The following is a 12,347-nucleotide window of genomic DNA, read 5'->3' as shown; positions in this document are numbered from 1 at the left end:
ATCATGGATCACCAAAGTCACATAGAAAGGTGCAGTAGAGAAATCAGGTTCTTCTACATGCGGCCCAAAAACAACCATTGGCCTCTCCTCTTGGAGGTTTAAACTGTAATGGGTTGGTGTTGAAGTAGAGGGATGCATGAATTGAGAGACTTGAGCTTTATAAGTAGGTTGCTTTAGAAGCTCAATCAGAGGGACACGAATCTTTACCTTTTCAAGCTCCTTCTAGAGATTGAATGTAGGTTGGACTTTTTCTATACATTCGGGTTTTGTTCCTTGTTTATTACCACTGGTAGTTTTCAGTGGAGCAAGTGCCTCCTTATCAATGTGTCCCTTTGCACTATTGCTTTCCTTATCTGTAGAGACATTCATCTAGGAAGGGTCAGGATTTAGCTTTCCTTTCCCTTTGTTTGGTATTGAAGGAATAACTTGGGGAGTACTTCCCTCATGTTGCTCTCATTTTCTTGACCTCTTCCTTCAATATCTTAGATTATATTTACATTGTGGTTGTGCTTGCATGAACTCTGCAAACTATTTGCAATAATAATATATATCTTCCTCATCTGCTGCTTCTCCATCATGACTAACCTCCTGGTGACCCATATTCTCATGTTCTTCTTCAGGGAAAGCGGAATATAAGTTTCCTTGCATCTCCTATGTATCCGACAATTGCTCATCGGGACCATCTTCTAAGTATAAAGGATGAGGGATCTAGTCTAGTTGCTCCTTTCTCTCCCTTAGAAGTACTTGTAGTGGAGGTCTTCTATACTGCAGGTTGTAACCCCGGTTGTTGACTTGAGCATTATGTTTGGAGAGGCTCTTGTTCTCAATCTCAAGCTTTCCAACCTTTTGTGATAAACTCCTAATGAGTTTCTCTAGTTCCTCCAGCTTTAGGTCTAGTGATCCTCTATCTCAACCAGAGGAAGATGCCTCTTCTTTCCTTATTTTTTCTCAGTAGGTTCTTGATTTCCTCTTGACTTTCCTACTAAGGCCAAATTTTCCTCCACCTCAAGTGAATCGATTTGGAGTTGATCTAGAGTGATATACTTCCTTTCCCTTAGAGTAAAGCCAAATTTGAACTCAAATGCTCCCAAAAAGGCTACTCGGGCCGCAACTGGAGGAGGCTTTATCTCAACTGGAAGGTTATTGTATTGCTTGTTGAACCTCTTTATAAATTTTGAGATATCCTCTTTTGGCTTCTTCTTTATGACGTTAAACTCTGTGAGGACGTACTCATGGTTTCTTTTTTCACCCCATTTTTGTGAGAAAGAGTTTTCAAGTTCCTCCCAGGTAGTGATTGAGGCATCGGGTAGGGATTTGAACCACTTTCTAGCCTCTCCATTGAGGAATTGTACAAAACGTTTCATGACCACATCTAGTTGTTCCACATTTATGTTCTGACAAAAGAAATGAAGGTTTCAATGTGACTCTATGTTGTGTTATCATCTTCCCCATTGAACCTAAGCAGTTGCTTTAGGTAGTCCCAGGGCATTGCGTTCATAGACTGAGGTAAATTAAGAGGTTCATATTTATTTAGCAAAAAACCTGGACGAGCCATCTGGAATAATGGAGGGGGATTGAGCCTTGACTGAGGAACTTGGCCCCAAAACACAGTGGTAGGAGTGGCTAGACTAATGCATGGTATGTAGGGCCTTAGGAACAAATCTTGAGTAGTGAGTAGCAGTGGGTTGACAGCTGGATGAGGAAGCTTCAAAGGTTGGTGAGATAGTAGTATCAGCAGGGGGATTTTTCTCTTTCCAGAATTTCCTGAAAAATATTTTTTCTAGGTCAAATACAAATGGGGATTTCTGCTGAGATGTATCCGAGTGTGTGTGAGGTCTTTTAAAAGCCAGGGTGATAATTGATAATGGGGGGTATTGAGTCGCCAAGGTGATGTGGATGTAATCAGAGAAAACTTCACTAACCTACACAAAGAGTGCTCAACTTGTCATATCCCAAGGGAAAAATCCTTCAATACGTTCCCCGACAATGGCGCCAAAAAATGTTGTCACTCCCAGAGATAGCCTCGGATTGCTTACAAAACCAGTGCCTGGGCACATCTAAATTAGGAGTGTCTCAAATGATTCTAAGTAAAGGGAGACCTAACTTATATTCTATATGTGTATATAATGGGTTGGTTCATTCCTCTAAAGGAGTAAGACATGAATTTCTTGGTACTTCTTCCCATGTACAAATCTCAGAAAAATGCATAAAGCAGTGGAGGCCAAGTAGTCCAAGGACTTAAAGTATAATAAAATTTTGTAGAGCAATGATAGAGGATAAGGAGAAGGGGTAACTCATCATATGGAGCTAACAACATCAAGAATTCTATGCTTAAAACACAGGGCTTGCAGCTTTAAGAATTCCTTTACTTATTTGTGTTAGAAGTAGATATAATGGGAAGAAGATAGGCCGTGTGCTATGATTCATGAAGATCAACTTTCAAAGACATAATCTCAATAATCCATAGAGGCACATGCATAACATTTTGATACCAGCGAATCTATGAGGAAGTTTTGAAATATTTATAACAACTGTGATTGCATGAATTCAGAGTAGAAAAATGAACATAATGGGTTTTAATAGAGGGATAACATACTGAATAATACTTGAAGGAGGGATCACCACCATTTCTTCATATTCTAAAAGATCTATATTCTGAAGCTATAAAGTCTGAAAATTACATGTAGAGTTTTCTTTAGAATTTCTAAAACCATTGTGAAGTCTTGCTTCCCCCTATTTATCTAGAGGGGGCAGCAAGAGCATTTGTTACAACAAATATCTTTGATCGAGTCTCAGCTGTCAGGTTGACTAGCTATCTCGGTTGGGATGGCTCTGTGGCCGAAAGATATTACAGAATTAATGACCACACTGAAGGAAGACATGTTACACAACAAAAATAAGTAAGCAACCAGACATAAAAGTAAATGAAAAGTCTTTATGCCTATCCTGTGATCGCCTCTTCCTCAGGTTGTAATTTTCTCACGGTATGGCCTCTTGTGCTACTCAACTGACCCCGTCACTTCTGCCTTTACTGCTCGAATGCCTTGTTCTATGGAGTATGGAGTGGGTTGACTGTAAGTGCCTGTTTCGGTGGTCCTTCGCAGTGTAAAGGAGTGAGGCTCGATGTCAAGCCATTAATCTTACTGAGCCCCCCATACTGTCTTCAACACTCTACGTCATACTTACTTTAATGCCACAACTGCTAACCCATCTGCCTTAAGAGCCATGTACCATGCTATCGGGGTTGTAAGGCAGCAATACTTTTACTCTTGAAAGTGCTGCAGAACAATGGGATCTGATGCTCCTTGGCCCCCTTTGGTTTAGCCCCTTTCTGCTTTTCTTATCATATGATCGGGGGCTATAACCAAGGGCTTAGCCCTCGGGCACTAAGGCCTTCGGGCTCTTGTCTAGGGGGCCTTTTTCCTTTGTTACACAGAATACCGCATCCTAGTGCTTGATACACTTTACCATTTGTCGTCTCCCTTTCTAACTTGCGATCATCGATCAACGGGATTAGGCCCACCAAAGATATCGCGATTGCAACCCTGAAGAAGGAGGGCCTTTTACCTTTTTTTTTTAGCATTGGTCGATTGTCCAGACACGAGAGATTTATAGGCTCGATCACATAATATATCGCATCCGGGAGGATCCCCACTTATTGCAATCGCAAGCTTGGAAGGAACTTTGGTGTAAGAGCACTTTAACTTGTGCAAACGCCGATAGCCAATCTGCAGGGGGTGACATCATCATTGCCAAGTGTCACCTTGTGATTGGTGACACGTGTCACCCGGAAATGCCCCCATAGGACCCTGAAAATGCTGAAATTGCGTGCCACGGGTCACCCATATTGCCACCTCATTGATGACGTCAGTTGCCATTTTAGCTATAAGGGCCAATCATATCCCACCACGTGGCCCTCTAGAGGAGAGAGAAAATGTTCTACCCGACCTTGGTCGAATCGGCCCCTTCCCGACGATCTAACACTATACCACAAATTGCTGAGATCGTAAGCTTTTTAAGCTAGAACCCCTCGGCCATGCCGATCGTTGATTTGCCGATCTCGCGGGACTGTGATATTGTGGGATGCAAGACTTTGGCATGGCCGATCTATGGAATTCATTGTGCCCAGGGCCCCAAACCTTCGATAAATCGTACTACCACGTGGAGGAGAGAGAAAGGGCCCGTCTACTCCTGTCTTTGGATGTATTTCCTTTGTTAAATTGTTTCGCCCTTCCCCAGGGATTTTACATTATATCGTCGATTCCCCCCCGCTAATTCCTTAAGGATGGCCCATCAAGTATTGCAGGGGCCATGTGGGACTACGGGGTGCGGGATTTGCCCGCCGCCAATTGTCGATAAGCCTATGAACTCTCGGGGCTTGTGGATATGCCCAATAAGCTGATGTGCGGGGCCGTGATGATGCGGGATGCAATATTGTGGGACTGCGAGGTGTGGGACTGTAGGGTGTAGGACTGCAGGGTTCCAAATATGCTTGACTTGCTATGCCTGGGGTCCTCTGATAAGCTCTTTTCCTTCATTTCCGGGCAACAAAACTCCTCATCTTCAACATGCCATATCTTCTGATCCAAATGTCCATTTTGGGATTTCTATATACCATTGGAAATATTTTCACGATCGTTATGCAATGGAGTGGGACTGACTTGGCTCTAAGAGATTCTGTGGCCTAGTAAGGTGACTTCAAAATTCACTACTCTTAGGAAACCTTGACCAATCTGAAACCCAAAATGCAATGAGTGACAACATGAGTAGGCAGGGAAGTGACAGCAGTAGCCCAAAGGGTCAATGCAAGGCAAAGCTTTTTCTGCAAGATTCAGTTGTGGCATACTTTAATGTTGTGTTGCGTGAGACCCATTGTGAAATATGAAAACTGGAAACTAAGGTGGGGGGTGAGAATCAATTCTACTTTGATTATGAGATACTCAAAGAGGCATCTTGTTGCATTTCAGATCCTACTCACACTAGGGGACAAAGAAAGAAATGCCTCAATTCGGTAGCACCACATTGGCAAATTAAGACTCTACTTGGTCAAGTCCTGAAGGAAAAACAGGAGATACAATGTGTTTGCTTCACAGAAATACATTAAAAGGATGTCGAGGAACCAATGCTTCTTCATGGATAGGCTCGACACAAGACTATCTCATGTAGAAAGGCATCTCCAATGTGATACTAATATTGATATACCTCCTGGCTCGGGTGGGAGAGTCCAGGCATCCATTTTTACTTTTAATTCTTAATGGTTTTTAAATCCTCTAGCATATCTAGGTTTCAATCATACTTTATACTGTGTTTCCAGTCTCTTTAGTTTTTTGCTACTTTTGTTGTCTCTGATAAGTTTAGTGAGAGGTCCTTTTGTGTCCCAAAGTAACGAGGCCAATCCGGCATATAAATAAATAGAACAATCTTGTATTTTGATTTTTTTTAATAATATATAATTTTTAAATTTACTAAAAAAAATAAAAACAAAGTAAAAATTAGAAACCAAAATATTTTAATTATAAAATAAAACATCTATATATTAAACCATAAAAAAAATGTTTGTTTCACGAAACTAACTTAGAAATTATATATATTAAAAAAAACATTACATTTATATATTAAATTATACTAAGTAAGAGTTGCATAAATTTTGATTAGACATTTATGCATTTAGTTATGACTAATTATAAGTGATTTATTCCATTGCAAATAGTTAATCAAAGGTGAGGATTTTATTGATTATTTGGTCATTTGTATATGAGGTCTTCAAGTAGAGACTAGACTAGCTTATTAGTCCCTACCTCCGGCATAGCAGGGACTATAGCGTTCGATACGGCGTTGACTGACAATTAAACACTTCTTTGACCAAACATTTTGCTTGCGTACAAATATTTAACCAAAGTTTTTGCTGGCAATTTGGCTGCACCAAAATTTTAAGCAAAGTTTTCAAATCAACCTCTTATTGGAAACTTCATGTTTCCCAAGGCAACTTTAGATATACAAAGCGTTTTTATCCAAAGTTCGGATTCCTAAATGAAAAACATTTCTTCTTTGTCTATTTTGTGATATTCAAAGTAAATTTTGCTTCATGTATGTTTCCACTACCATTTTCTTGGATGCCACCTGTTCTTGTTGCCTTGAATTCTGTCACAACTCTTTGATGCCACATGTTCTCATTGTGTCTTTGAGTTATCAACAATAACTCACAATAAATCCAATCGTTGCCAAGCCGAGCTAGTTGCATAGCTTCCCGCAACCTGAAGTAGTTTGTGAGGGCCAAGGCCTCTAGAGCACTGTAGAGGGTCCCGAAAGCTTCCCTGTCAGGTAGGCAAGATCCTCTGTGAATCCTGCATCATTCGCATTGATTTAGTGTATTTCAAAATAAACAATAAATTCAATCACTGATGTAAAATGTGAAAGATATCTCATATTTCATAATGAAAAACAAATTCAGTCACTAAAGCATTTACTTAACTTGGATTTCTAAATTTCAAAAGAAAGTAATGCAAAATTTCAAATTCTCTTCATTCGCATCATATGCATTACTGCTTTCCCAGCAATAGAGAGACGTCTCTTTATTTAAAAATAAAAAATGATTTCTTTTACAATTTCATCGACAAATACAAATCATTTCAAAAAAATTATGCATAAATCATTTAAAAACAGTTTCGACAAACATTTATTTATATATATAAAAAAATTACTCTTACAATTTCAGCATTGTACTATGAGTAATAAAAATGAATATTCTAACCTTTGTTTCACTGTTTTCATCCTCTTGGCGAAGGATGTGAAGAGCTGGCAAAAGGTATGTGAAGATCTTTCACCATGAGGCCTATAAAGAAACATAAAAAATAGAGTTAATTGTAATGTTGCTCAGTCTGGATAACAGAGATGCAGAGATGGGTTTTTCCACAGTTCAAGTCCTTGTTACTCGTGTTGGTGTTATTACTCTGACGCATCCCAGAAGTAATAAAAATGGTTCTAATCACAACATTCAACAACAAAAATAGCATAGTCGGAGTGAACGAGCTTACCATAACAACCCACATTTGAAACACAACTTCCATGACTCTCCTGCATTATACAAACTACAAGAAACCTTTCTCGCTTCAAGATCCCACATCTCCCCTTCTCAGTCCTCTCAGAGAGCAAAAGGCCTCAAGCAGCTCCCCTTCTGATATTATGAGAACCTGAAGCAACCGAACAAGCAAGAGAGGGCTCAATCGGGATCAATCAAAAGGTATAAAAGTGGCGAGAGACAATCTCGCTTACTGTTTGTTGACAAACTTTATATTCATCTGCGCTCTTCATTCACTGTTTTTCCACTATTGCTCATGAATTTGGCTGAATGACATACATAATGTTTTCCCACTATTGTTCACGAATTTGGCTGACATGCAAAATTGACGGGACGTTGACGAGATGCTTGTAGGGAGGAAGTTCAATTGATCAGCTGCAACTGCCATAATTCATAAAACATCTCACCACAGTTAGTCTGCAGAAGTCGACCTACAATGCGATATCTCAATCACTTTAAGGAACTCTATTCCTTGCGAGGCTAAACGCTCCATGGTGACTGTTAGAGAATGAAATACAACATGAAATCCCCCAAGCAGTAGCAAGAGGGTTGTAATTGATACAAACGAAACCTGATTTTTTAGTTTCCATTTCAGCTTCTTCAGAACTAGTTTTCGCAGATATTTCTGATTTAGATATAGAGGGTACAACTGCAGTCTTTCAGAGACCTTCGCGACTTCGGAGGCGTTACACACGAATTAGGTTAATCAATGCATGCTTGTGGTCTATCCATCTTTGCTAATGCTTCTCCCGCACCTCAAACAGAATCTGCTACCAGAAACATATGCCATACATGCAGAAGGGTCACACATATGGCACCTTGCATGGCAAAATGGGGCCACGTAGAATTTATGACAGACTCAAACAAAAAACGAGGGAGTGTCACTCCTTGTTGATGTGCCTGAGACATGCACCAGTCTTTTTCCAATACAAAATCAATCTAGGCCCAAAAGCTATATGATGCACTCCATAGGAATGAACGACTGGCTTGGGTTAGATTCTTGGCTATGTGGGGGTGGGGCACGTGGGATACATGCAAGCCTTGTGTGCCTATCCTACACGTTCTTTTCCTTTTTCCTTTTTTATAATTTTATGTTTATTTTTATTTTCGGAAACTGTTCTACTACAATGTTGTATTGTTTACATTTATTTTCTTCGTGTAAACGAAAGTTTTCTTGGCACTTTGGTAGCATAAACGAGTTAGAAAATCATGGTTTCATCATGATTCTTGGATTAGGTGAACCGTGAAGTACCTATCCATCGTTCATTTCCCATTAAATGTTTTAAATAGGCAATTTTAACGTGAGCTTCTGCTTGATCGTAGTTATTATTTAAAATCTCTTGCGAACTCCTTAAAGTATACACAATACAATTTTGAAAACTATAACACTCTGACATGTTTGAATTTTTTGAAAAATGATACTTATAAGAAATAATAATATAAATGATCATGACCTTTAAGCATACTTTAATTAAAAAAAGGAGAACAATTTTAATCATCATTAATGAAAATGATATGTGGACGTAACTTTACTTTTGTTTAATGAACTGAGGTGAGGACAGTTAATGCGGGACTGCCATGTAATTTCCATTCCATTGGCTATTGTATGGACTTGGTTTCAATAGTCATCTGACGCTTTACTAGGGAATCCAACAGTTTACAGATCGTTCTCCTTGAGCAAACCAATCAGATGCCAAATCTGAACCGGAAGCAAGGATTTTTTGCAGTCGTTCAATCCCTTAGCCAGTAGAAGAAGAGGATTTTGAATGAGGCTTTTTCCAGATATACTAATCTAGTGCAAGAAACAATGCAAAACAAGCAGCCCCAAGTTCTCAACCCCAGCAGGGACTGTCGCTACGACAGTGGTTCCCTTGTTTAAGATAGAAGTGAAAATTATATCACACTATTAGAATTTTTATGCTATTTTTGAAATTATTTTTCTTAATTATTTATATAAATTATAAAACTAAAATTAAAAAATATTATTCTATTATAAAAATATTTAATATAATTAAATAAATTATTTTAAAAATTAAATAAATTATAATATTATATTAAAAATAGAGTTGCTATATTATTATTAATTGATGTAGATTTATTTTAATTTTGAAATTACCATAAATTAAAAAAATATCTATTTTAATTTTAGATTTATCATAAATTTTAGAATGAAATTTCATGAAAAAGATTGTAACTCAAATTAATAATATATATATATATATATATATATATATATATATATATATATATATATATAACACATTTCTATCATTTGAAGATAAATAAAAAAGAAATCTCTCTTATACACACTATTGAAATGTTTCAAGTATAAGAATTTTTTTAACTTTTCATATATATATATATATTAAACACTAAAAAAATTATACATTACATTTATATTCATGTAAAAGGTACTTATTTATGAAATAAGAATATTTTTACTTGATAATGAGATTGATATCAAAATATTATTTTGTTATTAATATATTTTTAAATATATTAAACTACAAAAAAACTCTTAATCACATCATATTCCATTATTGGTAGCGAGTAAAATGACACATACATCCATGCAATAACATACAAATATTCTGGCAATATTCTGGCTACATCAAAAAACAACCACAGAAGGTTAAAGTCTAACATTACTTCCCTGTACGGAGGGGATACATGGAATGAGATGTGTCTTCTCGAAATCTCAAGGATAAAAATTGAAAGAAGAACTATCGACCTACAATTTCTGAAACATTCACTATTTAGGATTAATTAGGTTTATATATATGCTCGTTGGAGGATTCTTCTCTCAAAGAACCATCATTCATAATCTACCATTTTTGGCCCTGATGATGGACCCCCTTTGGGGTTCGAAACATCGACATGATGAATATAATACTGTGGATAATCCGGATCTACACCAAAAAACAACCATAGAAGCTTAAAGTCTAACATTACTTCCCTGTACAGAGGGGATACATGGAATGAGATCTGTCTTCTCGAAATCTCAAGGATAAAAATTGAAAGAAGAACTGCCGACCTACAATTTCTGAAACATTCACTATTTAGGATTAATTAGGTTTATATATACGCTGGTCGGAGGATTCTTCTCTCAAAGAACAATCATTCATAATCTACCATTTTTGGTCCTGATGATGGACCCCCTTTGGGGTTCGAAACGTCGACATGATGAATATAATAATGTGGATAATCCGGATCATACTACACCAAAAAACAACCACAAATGCTTAAAGTCTAATAATAATAGAATGACAAAGGACTTATCATATTTGTTTTCATATGTGTCAAAGTGGACCTCAATAAAGGATTTCCTAATAAAATCCTTCTCAAATAAAAAGGTAGGGTTTATTCACAACTGGTGAATTATGAAAACATTGTTGCAAGACTTTGTCAACAACCCGGTTATCTTCAGAATGCTTTCTCTTTTTTGCAAGGGCCTTACAAGAAAAACTATGGTTAGCAAGATCCTAAGGAAACAAAAAGATCCAATCAACACACAATCAACAATAGAAGTCGCCTACTACCAAAGCACCACCTTCAAACTCAACTTAGCTTCATGTAGAGCCAACTCAACAGAGAGCTCGCCCTTCAACTGAAGTTGCTAAAGGCTCAACCATAATTTTGGCTCTATCAATGAATGGGCACAAATGCACCCACAAATCATTGATTGGGAGCTCACAGTGTACAGAGAGGAGCCCCTCCTTTGGCCTGTGCCACCAGCCAGTAGAATCCGCGATCTGCAGGTGAGTAGCTTAGACCACATGGTGTCGCCATTACCTAACTATGGCAATGCTGTGAAATTGGAAGTACCTTCTCCAATACTGAAACCCAAAACGCTCATACCGGCCGCGCGATTGAGTGTTGTGTAATGGAAAAAACATGGGAGAAAACAATTCCAGTGATAGTCCAAAATCGTCCAAATTTTCCAGCAAGTGTCCGGCGATTACCCAAGACTTCTGAAACGAGTCATAGATTTCCACTATGCGCACATTACTCTAGCAGGACAAGCCCACAACCACCACTTTGTAGGTTTCTTGATTGTCCACATTCCAGGCCACAATGCCTTTGGTCATAAGGATTTTGGCCACAATGCCTTTGGTCATAAGGATTTTAATTTATTGATGACAATGGATGAGGTTTCAAGAAATTTCCAGTGAGAGGATTGCAAACAACATGTTTGCCATCAGGGATATCCAGCAAGAACAACCCTTGGGATGATCCAGAGTAATAAGCTCCACCTTTTCGCCTCCCTATGAAAGGAAGGAGAGGGAGATGCAGGTATTCCATGTCCGTGTGAAGAAACAATATGCAGAAGGTTCAATCGAACAACCATCAATTTTGGAATTGAGTCTGCACAGAAACAACCATGGCTTTTTATTTGGAGGCACTTGACCCCATCTAGTGGTCATGAATTTAGTGGATGAGAACAGGGTGTTCCACTCCTTGCAAACGCTGCGAGATCTACATAGGCAATCGACTACGAGAAAAGCCAATATCTGTTCCCTGACAAACTCTGGTAATTCATACCACCCTCCCAAAGCCAAGTACTCTTCCACTGTTGGCATCTTCACAACACCTCTAAACATTGCGTGCAGGAAAATCCTCTTGCCATAAAATTCGTTGAAGGGAAGTTGTTGCGACCTCGTCATGACTAAGAAGTGGGATCATATCATGCAACAACAGCGACAACAACGGCCACGGAGTGGGATTTAAAAAGTAAAGTAAAACAAACGTATTCTTGAACGATCCGCGTGATGTTACATTACAAGAATCTGAGTGGAATCCTTGTAAATCTTCAGAAAAGCTTTAAAAGTAGTTAACGATGACAGATAAACTTTAAAAATAGTTGACGATGATTATTATTATTATGATTATTATATTATTATTATTATTATTAATAAATTATAGTAATATTATTATAATATTATTGTTAAGATAAAAATAATATCATAATAATTTTTTTTTAAGAAATGGGTAGCTTGTATTAATCAATCTGTAAACAATCCACTACCCTTACATTCATGGATTGATTATCATTTGTTATATGCAGAACTATTCAATATGTCCCTAACAATATTTATCCCATACAATCTCCAAAATAGGCCATTATATAATATTGTTTTACATAACATTTATAAAAAAGATTCTAAAAAAAAGACTACATTCTTGGGTACCCGCTCACTGTTGGTGCACTGCCATTTTCTTCTACTGCTTGCATTGTGAGCTTTGGGTTCAACTGCTCTTTAGGCTCCCC

At 37.8% G+C, this 12,347-nt stretch overlaps 1 pseudogene; it reads right to left on the bottom strand.

Moving 5' to 3' along the window:
• The window catches only part of LOC149165563 (F-box/kelch-repeat protein At5g15710-like), a 51,372-nt pseudogene extending 39,630 nt beyond the window's left edge, over positions 1-11,742 (bottom strand).
• Positions 11,743-12,347: the final 605 nt, after the last annotated feature.

The sequence above is a fragment of the Pinus tabuliformis genome, chromosome 5_1, assembly GCF_031772625.1.
Source record: "Pinus tabuliformis cultivar Carrire ecotype Pingquan chromosome 5_1, CPIR1, whole genome shotgun sequence".
Classification (NCBI taxonomy): Eukaryota; Viridiplantae; Streptophyta; class Pinopsida; order Pinales; family Pinaceae; genus Pinus; species Pinus tabuliformis.
The sequence above is the reverse complement of the archived record's forward strand: the minus strand, read 5'-3'. Positions and strand labels throughout refer to the sequence as shown.